We start from the raw sequence: 20315 nt of genomic DNA on the forward strand, positions 1-20315 counted from the left end.
TTAAAAAATAACGAAAATCTCTTTACCTTCCTCACAATTTTGTTTCAAACCTAAAATGATTAAAAAAAAAATAAAATCTTGGGGCTGGAGCAATAGCACAGCAGGTAGGGCGTGCTATTGCTCCAGCCCCAACCCGGGTTCGATTCCCAGCATGCCATATAGTCCCCTGAGCACCGCCAGGATTCCTGAGTGCACAGTCAGGAGTAATCCCTGTGCATCGCCGGGTGTGACCCAAAAAGCAAAAAATAAATAAATAAATAAATAAATAATAAATAAAATCTTAATTTGGGGGCTGGAGATATAGTATAGTGGGTAAGGCACTTGCCTAGCATGCATCTACCCTGGGTTCTATTCCCAGCACTGCATATAGTTCCCTAAGCATCACCAAGAGTGATGGTGTACTCAGGGGACCACAAAGTCAAGAGTAAGCCCTGAACACAGCCCCAGTGTGGCATATCAAAAATAAAATGGAAAGAAGGAAAAAGAAGAAAGAAAAAGAAAAAGGGGGAAAAAGAAAGAAAAAATAAAATGGAAAAAAATTGGGGGGAGGTTTTGGTGACAAACTAATACAGTGGCCTATTACTGGCACTGCACTCAGGGATCACTCCTGGTAGGGCTTAGGAGACCATATGGGGTGCCAGGAAACACAGGACAGCCACAAGCAAAGCAAGTACCCTATTCACTGTACTATCTCCCAAACCCCTGGGGAAAAAATTTTAATTTTAAAAAGATGGGCAGCATGTTCTAAGACAGACATTTCTCTCTTTCTTTACCTTCATATTCCTTTTTGGTTTTTTTTGAATGGTGAAGCAAAATAGTTTTTATTGAAAATGTCTTACACATTTGTACATGGTGATAGCTGGAGATCTGAGTCCATTTTTTTGCATATAGCTGTCCAGTTTTGCCAGCACAATTTGTTAAACATGCTTTCCTTGCTCCACTTCACATTTCTTGCTTCTTTATCAAAGATTAGATGATCATATATTTGGGGTGGTGTGTCAGAATACTGTTCCATTGGTCTGCAGCTCTGCCTTTGTTCCAGTACCATGCTGTTTTAATTACTACCACTTTGTAGTAGAGTTTGAAGTTGGGGAGGCTGATTCCTCCCATTTTCTTTTTCCCAAGAATTGATCTAGCTATTCGTGGGTGCTTATTGTTCCATATGAATTTCAGGAATGCTTACTCCATTTCTTTGAAGAATGTCAAGGGTACCTTTATAGGGATTGCACTGAATTTGTACAATGCTTTGGGGAGTATTGACATTTTGATAATATTAATTCTTCCAATCCATGAGCAGGGGATATCTTTCCACTTCCTCGTGTCCTCTTTTATTTCCTGAAGTAGCATTTTGTAGTTTTCATTATACAAGTCCTTTATCTCCTTAATTAAGTTCAACATCAGACCAGAATCCCTAAGGTACATTGAAGACAAGGTCAGCAAAACCCTCCCCAACACTGTAGCCAACAGTACCTTCAAAGCTGACACACCACTGGCCAAGCAAGTGAAAACAGAGATAAATTAATGGAATACCTTAAACTAAGAATCTTCTGCACCACAAAAGATACAGTGACCAAAGTACAAAGACAGCCTACAGAATGGGAAAGGATAATTACCCAATACTCATCCAATAAGGGATATATATAAGGATATATATAAGGGATATATATGTATATCCCATATATATATATGGGATATATCAAGGATATACAAGGCACTGGTTGAACTCCACAAGAAAAAAACTGCCAACCCGATCAAAAAATGGGGTAATGAAATGAACAGAAACTTCCCCAAAGAGAAAATCCGAATGGCTGAGAGGCACTTGAGAAAATGCTCGACATCACTAATCATCAGGAAGACGCAGATCAAAACAATAATGAGATATCATCTCACACCACAGAGACTGGCCCACATCCAAAAAAACAAAAGCAACCGGTGTTGGAGCGGATGTGGGGAAAAAGGAACTCTTCTTCACTGCTGGTGGAAATGTCGTCTTGTTCAGCCCTTTTGGAAAACAATATGGACGATTCTCAAAAAATTAGAAATTGGGCTCCCATTTGACCCAGCAATACCACTCCTGGGAATATATCCCGAAGAGGCAAAAAGGTATAGTAGAAATGACATTTGCATTTCTATGTTCATTGTAGCACTGTTTACAATAGCCACAATCTGGAAAAAACCGGAGTACCCAAAAACAGATGACTGGTTAAAGAAACTTTAGTACAATGGAATACTATGCAGCTGTTAGAAAGCATGAAGTCATGAAATTTGCATATTAAGTGGATCAACATGGAAAGTATCATGTTGAGTGAAATGAATCAGAAAGAAAGAGACAGACATAGAAAGATTGCACTCATATGTGGAATATAATGTAGCAGAGAGGTACGAGCTAGCAATGATGCAACTTCTAACAGAAATTTCTCTAGACTTAGTTACTAAAATACTTAAATACAGAAATCCAAAACCTCGCAGCCGCTACTGTGGCCACAAGACCTCATATCTCTTTATTCTCAGCAATGGAAAACAAATTATCAAATGCTTCCTTTCCAGCAGGTCTGACTTTGGGGGTGGGGAAACTCCAAACAATAATAGTGAGTTTTTTTGTTGAAATATTGAATGTAATCAAAGTAAAGAGAAAGTAAAGTGAAATTTATCAGCTACACAGGTGGGGGGGCTGGGGGGGCGGGGGGGAGGTTTACTGTGGTTCTTGGTGGTGGAATATGTGCACTGGTGAAGGGATGGGTGTTTGAGCATTGTGTAACTGAAACTTAAGACTGAAAGCTTTGTAACTTTCCACATGGAGATTCTATAAAAATAAATAAATTTTAAAAAAAGGAAAAGAAAATGCCTTAGACAGACATGAGGGGAGAGGGAAAAAAGGAGGCATTTGTGGGGGTTTTTGTCTGATTTTTGTTTTTTGGGTCACACCCGGCGATGCACAGGGGTTACTCCTGGCTCTGCACTCAGGAATTACCCCTGGCAGTGCTCAGGGGACCATATGGGATGCTAGGAATTGAACCTGGGTTGGCCGCATGCAAGGCAAATGCCCTACTGCCCTACCCGCTGTTCTATCGCTCCAGCCCAGAAAGGAGGTATTTGTTCAAGAGAGAAACAGGCCTCCCCAGACTGGAAAAAGCAAAGATGTGTGTCCAAGGGAGACCATGGGCTTGAAGAGCATGTCTACCCTCACACTTAAGAAAATTTCTCTAAATAAACTTCTTTACTACACACACACACACACACACACACACACACACACACACACACACACACACACACACACAAATACTAACAAAATTTAATAGACGGGCAGGGGCTGAAGAAATAGCTCAAGTGGTAGAGCACATACTTAGGCCCGAGTTCAATACCTGGCACTGTCAAGAATAAAAAAATAAAAATAAAAAGATGTGTGCAGAAATGGGGACCTTCAAAGTATAGTCTTTGCCTCAGATATTAAACTTTTCTGTCCCTTCCAACTCCTGGAGGCCTTCATGTTCAGGTCATCTGGCAACCCATCTCCCAAGTGTGAAATATTGACACCATGGCCCCCAATTCCATACCTTATTCTCAAATCCTTGACCTTAGGCAACCCTGGCACCAAACTCTTAGCTTAGGTTACAGAAAGTCCTAAACAAACATGGGAAAATGTGCATATATGCCAACTTCAAAAATAGGGACCAGGTTTTTGTTCCTGAAGAAGCCTCAAAAAGCTATCTTAAGGCTGAAAACCCCTCTGTAGTGCTGAGGGATGGAGCTGGGGCGCAATCAGGACAGAGTCACAAGGGGGAAAGCATAAAGCTAAAGAGTCAGCTTCACTCATAAAAACTCCAAGCAAAGCACTCTAAAATGATGGAAACCATATCACAGCAGAAAAAAACAAAGAAGCCATATCCTCTGAAGTAGCTGGGGTTCAGGCGCAAGGAGTATATGTATGTGAGGGAACATCTCTAAGGGTATTTAGAAAAATCACTTCACATCAAAAGCAGCAATTCTAGAGTGCACAGCATATAGTTTTAGAAGCTGGAACAGCAAAGCGAGACCAGGGACTTGACTCCTTGAACAGAAAGGAGGTTCTACAAGTGAGAAGAAAAGCACACTGAAATAAAGTTTTTTGCTCTTTACAAAGCCAAAGGTAGAGAGATCATAGCAGGCCTCTAGTGACTGTGTCCTTAACTTTCAACTCTCTGAGGATAAAAGACAACATATTTGGTCTACATGTTTTCCTGTGTACCCAAAGAAATGATACTGCCTAGGCCCTACCCAATAGCTGATTCACCATCAATTAGTTTATATCACAGCTAGTTAAGTCTCATGCCTCACGCAGTCACATACCAATGGCCTCTGGAAAGAAAACAACTTCTCGTGTGAGCTGTCAAAGTTCTCTCAGTAACTGACCTCGCCCTCAGGTAGGTTTCATTTCAAAACTGAAAGGGACCGGAGAAAATACAAAGATCAACAGAGATAGGAGCAGGTGGTTCCCAGTCAGAAAAGGGTCCCAGGTTGGAACTCAAAACAGAAACCAGACCATTGATAAGACACAGTTTATGATGTCTGTCTCCAAGACTTCAGATGCCATTTATATGTTTTCCAATATTTACAACAGGGCAAGGCCATGCTATCCAACTCCCCTGACAATAAAATATCTAATTCTCCAAGTATTCAATCGAATTTCCAGCTTTATTGTTAAGAATTTTGAGGATGGAGGGCAGAGCAACGGTACAAGTAGGGCACTTGTATTGCTTGCAGCTGATCCAGGTTCAATCCCTAGCACCCCATATGGCCCCCTGAACACTGCCAGGAATGATCCCTGAGCAGTTAGGAGTAAGTCCTAAGCACTACTGGGTATGCCCCCACCCAAGAGAAAAGAACTCTGGGTAGCTACATTAACTGAGCTACTAGAGGATTCGTGGAATATGCAGTCCTTCAAATAGGCTACATTTTAATCATAATGAACTTTATTGCCTCTTCTTCCTTCATTCCTCACAAACCTTTGGCAAAATTCCTGTCTCATTAAAAAATTTCTAGTTGTGAAGGCAGGAATATCATTCAAAGGCTGGAGTACATGCCTTGCACTCGGAGACCCTGAATTCAGTCCCTGGCACCACATGCTGCCCCCCACCCTAAGCACCACTAGGTGTGACCCAACAAACCTCAGCACTGCTGAACCTAAGCATAAAACTAGCAGAGCAAGTATTTCTATGAGTGGAACTCATGTGCCCAAACACTACTTAAGAACTCCCATCTCAAAAAATTAAAAAAAGGTAAATCTGGATACAAAACAATTTTAAAGATCCAGTCATCCTCCTTTTCTAGCAACTTTTTTAAAAGTTCCTGACAAATTAACACTTAAAATTAGAATAAATATGAAAAAGACTAAGTGTACAAAAGTAGTATTTTCCCTCTCCCCTCAAAAAAAAAAAAAACCACCTTTTAAGGAGGCAGTATCAAATGACTTCTGACAGTCTTCTTTCCACGTGTAAACAGAAACTCTTACATACCAGCATCCCTCTCAATCTATGTTTGCTAGCTGTTCATCACCTAGTGGCCTCATGAAGTAAATGCAATTTCATCAAGTGCCCGGATAAACTTCCAGCCATTTTGTGAATTCTGAGTGTGTACAGTACAGCAGAGTAAGAAGCTAATGTCCTAGATATTATGAAAGTAAAAGACTACAACATCTCCCAACTCTCAACACTTGTATAGATTCAGTTCGCTTTTCATACATTCTCCAAGGATGGGGGAAGGGCCCATATTTTGTTCCTAACTAATCACAAAAACTGACAGACTGCGCTTGCACAGTGAGAGACTACTTTTTGTGAGGAGCGATCTGAACTGAAAGCAAGTGTTTTGTTAAATCAAGATAGCTTTTGGGTTTTGTTGGGATTTTTGGTGGTTTTGTTTGTTTTTTTTTTTTTTTTTTTTTTGGTCTTGGGGCCACACCTGGTGATGTGTGTGCTTAAGGGTTACTCCTAGCTCTGCACTCAGGGATCACTCCTGGGGACCTCAGGGAACCAGATGAGACGCCCAGGTTGGTCATGTGCAAGCTAAAAGCCCTAACCGCTGTACAATCTCTCCTGAAGCAAGGTAGTTTTTATTGAAACTTATTTAGAAAGATATAAAACTTGTTTATAAGTGGAGAGAAAGAAAAAAAAGTGTATTCAAGAGATAACATGGTCTTCTCCTGAGTTGAAATAGGCAAGAGAAGAAACAATGACAATTAAGTGAGATATGCATTCAAAGGAGAGCATGGGCTTTAAGAGCAAGCCAAAAGCAAGTTTTAAAATGTTGTGAGTCACTGGACAATATCTGAGTGTTAAAAGTAGGTAAGGGGACATTTTTGATAACCTTTCAGTATCAATATTGCAAACCACATGCCCAAACAGGAGGGGGGCGGGGGGAGAGAGAGACAGAGACAGAGAAGAAAAGCACCTGCCATAGAGGCAGGCAGGGGGTTGGGGGGTGAGGAGTGATGGGAGGGAAACTGGGGTACTAGTGCTGGGAAATGTACACTGATGGAGGGATGGGTGTTGGAATACTGTATGACTGAAACCTAATCATGAACAGCTTTGTAAGAGTCGATCTCACAGTGATTCCATTTAAAAGTTTAAATAAATAAATAAAACATTGTGAGTATGAGAGAGAGAGGAATGGGGGGAGCAGGAGAGAGAAAAGAGAGATAATGCTGAGACCAAACCCAAGGCCCTCACACATGCAAGGCTGAACTACAGCTGAAAACTGAATTTAAGAGCAAATTTTGTCTGTTTGCTTGTTTGGTTTTGGTTTTGGTTTGGGGGGACTTACTCCTGGTTTTGTGTTCAGGGATCACTCCCGGTGGGGCTTGGGAGACCATAATGCAGTGCTGGGGTTCGAACCCTGGTTGGCCTCATGCAAGGCAAATGCCCTACCCACTCGGTGTACTAACAACCCGTAAAGCAAGTTCTGAGGAGTCAAGAAGAGGTCAGTGGTAAAGCACCTGCTACAGGCATGAGGCCATAAGTTCGATACCCAGCACCACCCCAAATGCCACCTGCAATCCTGGCAACAGTGCTGTTTGTGATCCCTGACACCACAACAAAGCATGTGAAGTGAGGACTGCAACTAAATGTGCAAGAATCACAACTAGGTACATGTGACCCTGGTCAGCACAATAACAACAAAAGGGAGGGCAAGAAAATGAGGGGAAAATGCATTTTTATGCTGCAAGAATATTACAATGGCTCAGTAGCAGAGCATGTGTGAGACCTTGGGCTGGAATCCCAACTCTACACACACACACAAACAAGCAAATATGACTTTAAAACATGAAGACAGTCTTTAAACACTCATAGATTGGCGTGTGTAAGATATATTTATCCTGTGTAGTTCTTAGAACAGGCCTGTAACTGATGAGAAGTCTAAATTAGATTTCAAATTAATACAATAATTTTCAGAACTGTGGAACAACACTTGGAACACATGGAGAGGCCCTAGGCCTATTCCTTGTACTGCATGGTCCCCCAAGTAGCCCCGAGCTAAGTATCACTGAGTGACTTCAGACCCCCTCATTATTGCTTGGCATACCACTCCCAAAAAAATCAGTTTTTTAATTAAAAAGTTATTGTTTAAAAAAATTCTTCCAGTGAAAGCTATTCAGCAATAGGACTCCTTAAAAAGTGATAGCTGGAAAGAGAACAGAGATTAAGGCACATGACTTACAAGTGGCCAGGCGCCACCTAGTCCTGAGTGTTGCAGGGTGCAACCTGGAGGCCCCAGCACTGCCACATGTGGCCCTGCAGGTCTCCAAACACTGCAGGGGGTGACCTGGATAATCCCCAGCATGGGAGATGGCTCAGTGACTAAAAGTTCCTGCCTTGCAAATATGAGGTCCACAGGTAATCTCACATAGAACAAATGTGATCCTGGCAGCCCTGCTGTCTGTGATCTCCAGTATACTGCAATCTATTTCTAGCTTAACTGCCGTTAGCTGTGTGTGAACAGAACTAAAGGGTGCAAGCTCTGGCAAGCATCACAATATGTATGCACCCACAATCATGAGTGCAACTCCAATGAGAAGCAAAAAATAAAAAGCGCAACAACCAACAGGGATATGCGTGAGCACCACAACTTGACCTCAGGTGAGCAACAAGCTGTGTGTGCACAATCCCAAATCATTACAGGCAGGAGTGATAGTACAGCAGGAAGGGCACTTGCTTTGCACTCAACTGACCCAGGTTTTGATCCCTGGCACCACACATGGTCCCCTAAACTCTGCCAAGAGATATTACTGAGCACAGAGCCAGAAGTAAATCCTGAGCACCACCAGGTGTGGCCAAAATAGCCCAAAGAAAAAACACCAATCATCACAACCATAACATCAACAAAAGAAATGTTTTGTTTTGTTTTGTTTTGTTTTAAAAAGTGATGAGATCCCCAGCAATGGGAAGCTTCCAAAAAAACTCATCCACGCAGTAAGAGAACTCAGATGATAAATCAGTCAGGGCATGACAGAAAGCATTCCTGTAATTGGATAGCTGACTGGGGACAAGATTGATCATATTCCTTCAAAGGCCCTTTCAATGCCAAGAATCTATCATTCTAAATAAAACAAAAATAAAGCAAATAAATAACGCTATTAGTTACCCCTCCATTTTTTTAAGCTCTTACAAGGTAGTACAACTTAGTATGTTTCATACATCTTTCCATTTGATTAGGTGTTGAAAATCAACTCTTACCTGACTCAGCTTACTCTCTATGAGGTAACGTACCTCATAATATTACTATGAAGATTGTTACAGGATGTTTCATAAAGAATTTAAAACATGTACAAAGAACATGAAACTAGGCGCCTAGAGATGGTTCAGTGGTGAAAGTACCTGCCCTGTAACCAAAAGGCTATGAATTCAATCCCACGTTGCCCATATTTACCAAGCATGGGCCCCTCTGAATCTGCTATTTAAGACAGTGACAGCACAATGGACTGTGGCACACCACAGCCAAGTATATGAGAGCAATACAATTGATGTGTGATTCAGTATGGAGAGATAGTACAGTGGATTCGGTGTTTGTCTTGCATATGGTCAACCCAGATTTAATCCCCAGCACCCCACATGGTTCCCTGAGCACCATCAGGAGTAATCCCTGAGTACAGAGCCAGTAACTCCTGAACATCACCAGGTGTAGTCCAAAAAACAAAACTTAAAAATTGAGGTGTGACTCATCGTGAGCAGCTCAACCAGGTGAATAATCTCCAGCAAGCACATGTGTGAACACAAAATAGAGTGTGACTCCCCATAGGCCTAACAATAGTACAGCAGGTAAGGTGTTCACCTTGCCATGCCTGAAGTGGTTTTGATCCCCAGTACCCCATCTGGTCCCCCTAGCACCGCCAGGAGTGATCCCTGAATGCAGACCCAGGAGAAAGCCCTGAGACCACCAGGGCTAAACGAAAAAAAAAAAGAAAAAAACAGTGCAACTCCTAGCATGTACAAGTACAATTAAAAGTGTACAAAGACCACAGCTAAGTTTGAGCACTGTAAACAACTGTTGGACCCCAGGAAGCACCGAAAACAGGTATCATCACAATAATAGCAAAAAATAATAAGGAGGGGCTGGAACGATAGCACAGCGGATAGGGCGTGTGCCTTGCACGCAGCCAACCCGGGTTCAATTCCCAGCATCCCATATGGTCCCCTGAGCACCGCCAGGAGTAATTCCCGAGTGCATGAGCCAGGAATAGCCTCTGTGCATCATGTGACCCAAAAGGCAAAAATAATAATAATAATAATAAGGAAAGATTTCTTTTTTTTAAAGGGAGGATGATGGCAGGGAAGACAGGCATGTGCCTAGCATGTGTAAGATCCTGTGTGAACATCCCAGAATCGTTTGCCCTCCTGAGTATTGCCAATGTGGCCCTGGTGGCTCCTAAGTAGCACCATATTCTCAGGCCCTAGCACTTAACCTGGATCACTGATTGTCTGCTGGTAAGTAGCCCAGGCCCCCTAAGCCTGGCTTGGGAGGCCCAGATGATCTTTAATTTTCTTTTTTTTTTTTTTTTTTTTTTTTTTTTTTTTTTGCTTTTTGGGTCACACCCAGCGATGCCCAGGGGTTACTCCTGGCTTTGCACTCAAGAATTACTCCTGGCAGTGCTTGGGGGACCATATGGGATGCCGGGGATCGAACCCGGGTCGGCCGCGTGCAAGGCAAACGCCCTCCCCGCTGTGCTATCGCTCCGGCCCCGATCTTTAATTTTCTTTTGGAGCCACACCTGGCAGTGTTCTGGGCTTATCACTGGTTCTGCACTCAGGTATCACTCCTGTGGGTGCTCAGGGAACATAAGGGATGCCAGGACAAACACAGGTTGGCTGTGTACAAGATAAATGCCCTACCCATTATACTATTTTTCTGGTCAAAACTTTGATTTTTTTTAATTTTTTTTATTAATGAATCACCATGAGGTAGTTACACTTACAAACTTCCGTACTTGCATTTCAGCCATATAGTGGTTGGGTCCCATCCCTCCACCAGTGCCCATTTTCTACCATCATGTTCCCAGCGTCCTTCCCACCACCCCTGGTCCAAAACTTTTTAATTTTAAGTAAGAAGGGGAAGGAGACAGCCCAAAGGGTTAGAGAAATGTTTCTCACATTTTACCAACTATGGTCCTTTTCCAACCTTGCTTCTTTCCTATGGTCCACTTATCTGATCTATTGGCCTCCTAAGTCTCATAACTAAGTCCCTCATTTACACACTTTCACCTGTGGCCCACCTGAAGCCTACCAGAGGTCATATAGTTTCAGAGTTTCAGGTTAAGAAACTGGGTTAGAACACATGCCTTGCATGATCTAGGCCCAGAGTTCAATCCCCAGCACCACCCTGTTCCTAGCATCTCCATGTATAGCCCTGGTGGCCCCCCAATACTCCTGGGTCTCAGCACTAAACAGTTAGATCCTTACCTCTGGGTCACAGCAGTGGTACAAAGTGGAGGCAGGGAAGTAACGTGAAATCTAAATGTGCCGTTTATTTTAATTATCTGTCCCCAAGCCTCAACTGAAATATTCTTGGCTGTTGCTGGCCAGAGGCTAGGTTCCCTTGGTAACGAGAGTCAAAAAAGAGTTCAGACTTACCTTCTTCAGGAAGGCAGCTTTCCTGCCTAGCCCTCGGCCATCACCCTGCACAAAGCTCTCCCCAACACCTCAAAAATAATACTGTGCAATTGGCCGAACCAATGTCACTCTCCTTATTATGATTTAAAGAAATATCAAAGAAAATTCAGAGAATTCCCGAAACTTTTTGACCTACCACTGCCTTTTCAGAAAGTGTCACTCAGTGCGACCTGTAAATCTCTATTCTTTAAGCAAATAAATAAAAAACACCCCCCAACTGCATCTGAGACCATTACTACCCCATCTGGATTGTTCCACCACCCCTGGATATGGTTATCTCCAAATCTGAGAAAGTTCTCCATTTAAAGACTAGAAAAGTTAAGAGGTCAGGAGAGATAGTACAGCAGATAAGGTGCTTTGTCTTGCACACTGCTAACCTGGTTCGATCCTCGACATCCCATATGGTCCTCTGAGCACCACCAGGAGTAATTCCTGAGCAGAGCCAAGAGTAGTTCCTGACCACCGCCCAAGTGTGTGTGGCCCAAGAGTCAAAATATATCAAAAAAATTAAAAAAAAAAAAAAACACAGAAACACTGGTCTCTTTAATCCTGTAGTTAACAATCATTGCATATTTCAAATGGGAAAAATAGGTCCAGTTCTACTAATAAGCCTCTAAGCCACCTGGACCTTACTAAATACTTTACACAGATAAAGAGTATAGTCAAACATAAAAAGTTAAGTGCATGTACTCTTCTTTTTAATTTTTCTGCTTTTTGGGTCACACGTGGCAATGCACAGGGGTTACTCCTGGCTCACTCAGGAATTACTCCTGGCGGTGCTCAGGGAACCATATGGGATGCTGGGAATCAAACTCGGGTCAGCCGCGTGCAAGGCAAATGCCCTACCTGCTATGCTATCGCTCCAGCCCCAAGTGCATGTACTCTTAAGGCAAACTGTTTATTAAAATTCAATCTCTACCATTTACTACATTATTTGAAGCAAGCTTCCTAAACTTTCTTTACATCTATAAAACAGGAATAAGAGCACCAAGCTCCAGGGGTCAAAGAGAGAGCAAGGTGGGCAGGGTACTTACCCTGCACCAGCCAACCTAGGATCGGTCCCTAGCACCCCATATGGTCACGCGAGCCCAGCCAGGAGATCCCTGGTCCATAGTCAGAAGTAAGCCCTGAGCATAGCACCACTGAGTGTGATCAAAAAGGTAACCAGAAAAAGCAACTAACCCCTTGAGCTATCTCCATGGCCCATCCCTTGACACATTTTTATGCTTAAAGATCAGATGACTGCAGAAGAGATGGCTCAGTGGGCTGGAGTGCAAACTTTGCAGACAGGGAACTGGTTCAATCCTAGCACTGTCTAGTGTCTGGAGTATCCACTGAGCACTAAGCCAGGACTAGTCCCCAAGTACTTCCATATGTGACCAAAATACATACAAAATAAAGATTAAATGAGATGATCCATGCAAAATGCATGGTACATAAAGTGAAAAATAAATATACAATTTTGTGTGTGTGTGTGTGTGTGTGTGTGTGTCCTGATACTATCTCTCCAGCCCAGAAAACTGTTTTCCTACTCAGAAACCAAGCACTACTGAGTTAGTACAAATGCCCCAGATCCAGGTTTGATCCCTGACTCCATCTGCACACCTCCCCCCAAGTATTAGCAAGAGTAACAAATGAAGTAACCCTGGAGATCCCTAACACCACCAAGGAAAAAAGTAACATACCAAAAACTTTGTTTTAAGAAGTAAAATCTTGGGCAGGACAAATAGTACAGGGCTTAAGGTATCTATCTGCCTTGCACTGGCCAACCTTGGTTCAATTCCTGGCAAGACATAGGATCCTCTAAGCACTGCTAGGAATGACTCTTGTGCACAGAGCAAGGAGTAAGCCTTTAGCAGAACCATTAACCAAAATTAAAAATAAATAAAATCTTGATTATTTTCATTAGAAAAGTTGGGGCTGAACTGATAGTACAGTAGGTAGGGCGTTTGTTTGCCTTGCACACGGCCAACCCAGGTTAGATTCCCAGAACCCTACATGGTCCCCTGATCACTGCCAGGAGTAATTCCTGAGTGCAGAGCCAGGAATCAGCCCTGTGCATCACTGGGTGTGATCCAAAAAGAAAAAAAAAAAGAAAAGTAATGTATGTTGTTACTTATAGTGTCAGGGATCATGTACAGAACTGAAGGGAATTGAACCCACGGCCTCACACATACAAAGCACATGCTAAACTATTGAGCCATATTCCTGTACAAACCACTTTTTCACAGGGACCAGAGAGAAGGTACAAGGACTCAGGTGCTTGCTCGTGTGCAGCCAACTCTAATTCGATCCCTGACACTGAGCTCAATCCCCTGAGCACTGCCAGGAATGACTGCTAAGCATAGCCAGGCGTAGCTCAAATCCCCACCAAAATTCTTTTTCACTGCCTAAGGAATTAAATATATCTGCCTTACAAGTACATGGTCATTAGTTTGATCCCCAGTGTTGCACACATGTAGCAATACCAATCCTGGCTGCACTGCTGTCTGTGACTCCAGTAGAGCAACAGAGAATGGGACCTCTAGCATTTGGCCAGGTGTACACAAGCACCACAACTGAAGTGTGAAACCCCTGACAAGCACTGCAATTAAAAGAGATATGCAAGGGCTGGAGGAATCTACATCAAGTAAGGCACTTGCCTTCAGCAAGTCAACCTGGATTCCGTCCCTGGCAACCCATATGATACCTTAAACCCCACTAGTACAGAGCCAAGAGGAAGCCCTGAGCACTGCTGGGTACACCTCTGCCCACACCCAAAAATATTAAAATAAAAACTAGCAGAGTTAGAGAGATTATAGTGGATAAGGTGCTTGCCTTGCATACGACTGACCTGGGCTCAATCCCTGGCACCATACAGTCTCCTGAACACTGCCCAGGAATTAGCCCTGAGCACAGCCAAGGCTAGTTTTTTTGGCCCCAAAACTAAATATTTTAGTATTTGAGTATTGTCCAAAAATGAAACAAAAGAAACTGACTCCCACCATCAAAACCAGTATATTTAGGTATTTGATCCTCATAAAAAGACTGGTGTCATCTTTATTTCCACTTGACAAGTGCAGAGGTACAAAGAGGCTTAAGATCAAATAACTATAGGCTGGAAGCCAGAATTTCTAGAAATTAACTTTCAATTAAGAAGGAAGATAAAAACAGTAAACTCACTTATCCTGAGATAAGGTGGCTATGACAGAATGTTCCTAGAAGGTACCTAAAAAGAACTAAGAGTGATATGGAGAGTTTTCCAATAACTCTTGTTCTAGCAAGGCAAAATGAAACAAAAATTACAATCTAATTAACTTTCATTTTTGCGGGGGGGGGAAGGGGAGGCGGAGAATGGAGCGCTCACAGACAGCTGTGCTCAGGCTTACTCCTGGTTGTGGGTTCAGGGGACCATATGCGGTGCTGGGGATCAAACTCAGGTTGGCTGTATGCAAGGCAAAAATCCCTAGTTACTGTGCTATAAGAAGCTATAACAGAATAAACTTGTAATGCAGGGAGCTAACATCAGTCCTGCCCTCCCAAAAAAAATCATCAAATAATTGACAAAGTAGAAATTTGTTTCTTAAAATACCCATATTCTCAGGCTATAGCAATAAATGAGTACCTTGCATACAGTCAGGGACTGGAGCGATAGCACAGCGGGTAGGGCGTTTGCCTTACATGCGGCCGACCTGGGTTCGATTCCTCCATCCCTCTCAGAGAGCCCAGCAAGCTACCGAGTGTACCCCACCCGCACAGCAGAGCCTGGCAAGCTCCCCGTGGCGCCTTCGATATGCCAAAAATAGTAACAAGTCTCATAATGGAGACGTTACTGGTGCCTGCTAGAGCAAATCGATGAACAACGGGATAACAGCGCTACAAACAGAGCTACTAGCATAATCAGTCTCAATAATTCATTTGGGAGAGAGGAGCACACCCATCAGAGCTCAGGGCTTAGTCCTAGCTCTGTGCTCTGTGTTCACGCCTCACAGTGCTCAAGGAACCATATGTGATGCTAGGGATCAAATCAGGGTCGATTGCATGCAAGGAAAGAGCATTCGCAGCTGTACTATCTCTCCAGTCCTTCACATTTCTGAGTACAGAAAATCAATCACGTCAACAACCTTCAGACTTCTGTAAAATGGCAACAACTCCTGAATGAAATGTGTTTCCTCATTTTTAATCCTTTGCTCCCTCTGCCTAGATAGAATACTGTTACTTGCTCTCCACCTAGCAACAGGCCAAGGTTGGACTCAATATTCCTCTAGGCAGTCTCTGAGTACTTTTCCTGGGTTGAATCTGGGGATTAATCTCCTTTGAGACTACCGCATCCTCTCCTCACATATATCCTAATACTTAACACAATGTACTGTGAGTTTCTTTGTCTCCCTCTCCAGACCATAAATATTTTGAAGACAAGGACAGGAACTCCTAAATTTGTATACACTTAGTATCTGGGATATACCAGTCAATAGTTATTTATTTGTAGGGGCTGGAAAGGTAGTACAGCAGGTAAGGCACTTGCCCTGCAACAGCAAACTGGGTCCAATACCTGGCATCTCAAGCACCACCAGGAGTAATTCCTGAGTTCAGAGCCAGGAGTTAACACTGAGCATTGCTCTGTGTATGGCCCCAAAACAAAAACAAACAAAAACACTATTTACATGAAAGAAAAGAAAGTTCAATGAGCTGAGCATGGGCTGAATATACAAGGGTTCTGCACGTAGACGGCCTTGGTTTGGCCCTGGCATCCCCTAGTAAGTCATGAATGAAAAAATAAGACTCCAACACCAGATATCGTTCCCTGAGAACCACCAGGAGCGATCCCTGAACACACAACCAGGAGTAAAAACCCTAGCTGTGACCCAAATACTAAAATAATTTAAAATCAATGAGAGGTACTAACCAAGACCAGCTCAGATGTTCTTACTTCGTCCAAGACAACAGCTTATAAAGGCTCCCATACCTCAGGAGGGAAGAGCAAGCCAAATTGGTCTCTTTACCTTTCTTTCAGTGGCTCCGTATTCACAACTTTTCTCTAACCTATTCTTTTTCTCTCTGCTTTTTTTCTTCCTCACTTTCTATACTCTGTAGTTGCATTTAGTTTCCATATTCCCTTTACCGCTCCTTTGCACTCTCTTCACCTCTTCACCATGCTGTAATTCACCTGGTCACCCTGAAAACTCTATGGAGACTTTCACCAAGTAGGAGAACTCGGGTCAAAGTTGTGCTGTAATGCCTAAGCCACTTGTACAGCATCAATATATTTCTTATGCTTCTGAAGAAACTATGAAGTGACTCCATAACAGCAATGCATGGTTATTACGACACGAGGTCAACTATTACTACCCACAAAATGGGCAAGACATGTTCTGAAGCTGCACTCTATAGTATCCCAGGAAAAAAAGGGGGGAGGCCCAATGGGGAAATGGCCCTCTCAATTTACCATAATTTTAAAAAAAAAAAGAAAAATGAGGAGCTAAATTTGAAGGAGAAAGAGAAAAAGAAACCAAGGATTTGGAGAAAATACTGCATATTGATAGGGCAAATAAAAATTACAGTAATAGAGCTGGGGGTGTGGCTGAGAGGTAGAGCACTTCACTTGTATGGGAGAGGCCCTGGGATTAATTCCCAGAACTGCCAAAAGCAGTAATAAAGGCTTGCTCTCTCCAGTCCATGCTCTCCCCGGAACACTTGTCTCTTTACTTCCTTGCTTGCCCTTTCAAGCCTGTGTTCTCCTGGAGAACACAAATCTACTTTTTCAACTATTGAGAAGCCCATGTTCTCTCTTGAACACAGTCCTCACGTCTAAACAAATTTCATTCAGTAAAAACTATCCTGCTTCGGGGCTGGAGCAATAGTACAGCAAGGAGGGACTTTGCCTTGTATGTGACCAACCCAGGTTCAATCCCCAGCATCCCACATGGCACCCCCAAACACCAGGTGTGACCCAAAAAGCCAAGGGAAAAAAAATCTTGTTTTACTAATATATATGCTGAGCCAGGTTAGAAAAGAAGAAACTGTGGTCCCTATTCCCGAGGAAACCCTGAGTTCACTTGAGGAAATCAGTGCAACCATTTCCCAAAACCATAATTGTAAACAACAGAGTAAAAGAGCATTTGGGGGGGAGGAGGTGGGGGTAAGGGAAGGTCATACCTGGCAATGCTCAGGGGTTACCCCTGGCTCTGTATTCAGGAATTAATCCTGGTAGTCCTCAGAGAACCATATGGGATGCCAGGGATCAAACCCAGATTGGTCATGTACAAGGCAAATCCCTACCCACTGGACTATCGAATAGCTCTGACCCCCAAATCTGTTAATCCACAAGCTAAGAAGTTGAATGTTGCAAGTTTGGGGTGAGAAAAAATAAAAACTTTTTTTTTAAATAAATAAAAAAGGTTTATGGGGCGGGAGGGTTTGGGGTGGTTGGAGCCACACTCAGCAGTGCTCAGGAGTTACTCCTGGATCTTGTATCTGTACTCAGGAACTACTTCTGGTGGGTTTGGGGAACCATATAGGGTACCAAGTATCAAACCCAGGTTTGGCTGCATGCAAAGTAAATGTCCTACCTGCTATACTATCACTCTGGTCCCCTGGATGAAAAGTTTTTAAGATAAAAAATTATCTCATGTGGCTGGAGTGATAGCACAGTGGGTAAGGTGTTTGCCTTGTATGCAGCTGACCCAGGTTCGATTCCCAGCATCCCGTATGGTCCCCCGAGCACTGCCAGGAGTAATTCCTGAGGCAGAGCCAGGAGTAACCTCTGTGCATCACCGGGTGTGACCCAAAAAGAAAAAAAAAATTATCTCATGTATTAATGTCAGTGTCACAGTACCAGAAGCCATGGAAAAAAATGGCGCACAACTATTAACAGAATCAGCTCAGGGTCCTAACAAACTGTATAACACTGGGTAAAGCACTCTACTCCTCTGATCCAGATGATTCTTCTATAAAATGTACGTAATACCTTCCCGCAAAGCTGTCTGTGATGATTAATGTGAAATCACTTTGAAAGGCCTTATATAACATGCCAAGGTGAAGTAGCAAAAAAACTTCCTCAGAATGAAGTAGAAATCCTGCTAAAGTCTAAGTCTGACTCACCTTCCTAACCTGGTCAAACCCCTTAACCAATGTCCGATACTTGATTGAGAGAAGAGTCATCTGTGAGGTTCCATGGGTGGGGCAGTGACTATTTAGTCAGTTGCTCCATATCTCAGTGACTTCATCTGTAAAATGGGTGGCAGAATTCATGTTGAAATCTTGTGGAACTCACGTGTCCACAAGATGGAGTAGTTCTAGGGAAGGAAATGGAAAATTTGTCAGAGAGGAGAAAAATATTTATATAACCCTCCTCACCAGGAATGAATTATCAACATCATCAAATATCATTATTCCCTAGACAGATTTATAAGGGGCTTTAGAGACAATTTAATCTCAGTTTATAGATGAAATAGCAAGGTCTAGCAAATGAACTGGGTTGGAGTTGAGCAGGTAGGCCTTGCACGTGCCAACCCAGGTTCAATCCTCAGAACCACAAATGGTATCCCAAACCCACCCAGAGTGACCCTCTGAGCACGGAGCCAGGAGTAAGCCCCGAGTACGCCAGGTGTGGCCCATTTACAAAATAAAATGTAAAGGAATAAAAAGAAAATGAACTTGGTTATAGAAGACTCAGAGCCAGTAAGTCAGAGTTGAAGCTAAGACAGCCTGTTCTTATCAGGTAACAGGGTCATCCAAGGCACTTGTGGCCTGCACAACACATTATTAACATGACACACTTTACAATTCAAAAAATACAATAGTACAATGGGTACGTGGTTGTCTTGCATGTGGTTCGATTCCCAGCACCCTAAATGGTCCCGAGCCTGCCAGAAGTGATCCTTGAGAACTTCCGGGAGTGGCAAGAGAAAGAAAAGAAAAATTTAAGTCTATTACTGCCAGACTATTTCTGGCAGTAAAGACAATCTTAGGGAGAAAAGAGCTGATAGATAAAAAGAAATTAAGATTGGCAGAAAAGGCTTAAAATAGGCAACTTAGGGGGGGGAGTAACTGATGAATAAATTTCCTTTGGGGCAAAATAGGTGATTTAGAAGACTAGAGTACTATGAGTCTGGGTATTTTTTTTTCTTACCACTAGCAATCTAATCTAGGACCTCACACATGCATTCAACCAGAATCACATCCCATCTTGGATCTAGCTAATTCGGCAAGGTGGGCAGACAATCACACCTGAGGATGCTAAAGGCTTATTCCTGGCCCTAGCTCAGGGGGGTCACACTTGGCAAGGCTCAGGGGGCCATATAGGATGCTAGGGATCAAACCCAGGTTAGCCACGTGCAAGGTAAGTGCAAGGTAAGTGCCCTACGCCCTGGACTATCACTTTGACCCTAGAATCTGGCTAATTCTTAATTAAATGTCATTTAATCCTTGTCTCCCAAATTTTCAACTTTTGCTGTTAAATTTCCTGATCAACTTTTGTCTCCCCGTGAAACAAGATGTTCTACAGAGACCATACTTTGCTCCGTTGTGAAACAGTAGTGAAATCATCTCTGGATTCAGATTGACAATATATATTCAAAGTCTTGCCTTGCTACTTAATGACTCTGTGATCTAGGCCAAAATCCTTCATCTCTGTGTACCTTTGTGGAATAGAAATAATATCCCTATGCTAGATTTGGTGAGGTTAAATTTCTATACTAGCTATACTGGTCACAACCTAATAGTGGTCTTTGATCACTTTAGTTTTTATTCTTTTTTTGGAGGAGGAGAAAAAGAAGCCTTGGGGAGGATGGGAGAAAAAAGCAAATGGAGGGCTGGGAAGACAGCACAAATCACTAGTGGACTTGAGCCAATGCAACGCATGGTTCCCGGGGCACCAATGTGAATAGCCCGAAAAACAAATCAGTAATAGAAAATGAAAATTCCCAGTGAAAACTGCATGTAGTGAAAACATGCAGTACTGTTTTGGTTCTTCTGTATACATATGTTCATATTTGTACAAATTCTTATATTTCTTGTGGTAGTTGATGTTTTGGTTTTTTCATGTTTTTTCTTTTGGGTTTTGGACCACACCTGGCTATGCTCAGGATTTACTCCTGGCTCTGCACTCAGGTATCATTCCTTGCGGGCTGAGGAAACCATATGGGATGCCCATGATTAAACACGAGTGGGCCATGTGCAAGGCAAGTACCCTATCTG

The 20315-nt window shown here is 42.8% G+C and overlaps 1 long non-coding RNA gene across 7 annotated transcripts in view; it reads right to left on the reverse strand.

Annotated features, from left to right (window-relative positions):
* The window catches only part of LOC129400079 (uncharacterized), a 77479-nt gene that overhangs the window by 54170 nt on the left and 2994 nt on the right, over nucleotides 1–20315 (reverse strand). For all 7 annotated transcript variants that reach the window (XR_008627418.1, XR_008627417.1, XR_008627420.1 and 4 more), the window contains one exon: nucleotides 18219–18412. This is a non-coding gene — a long non-coding RNA (uncharacterized LOC129400079). The remainder of the gene's footprint in view (nucleotides 1–18218; nucleotides 18413–20315) is intronic.

Source organism: Sorex araneus, chromosome X, assembly GCF_027595985.1.
Source record: "Sorex araneus isolate mSorAra2 chromosome X, mSorAra2.pri, whole genome shotgun sequence".
Classification (NCBI taxonomy): domain Eukaryota; kingdom Metazoa; phylum Chordata; class Mammalia; order Eulipotyphla; family Soricidae; genus Sorex; species Sorex araneus.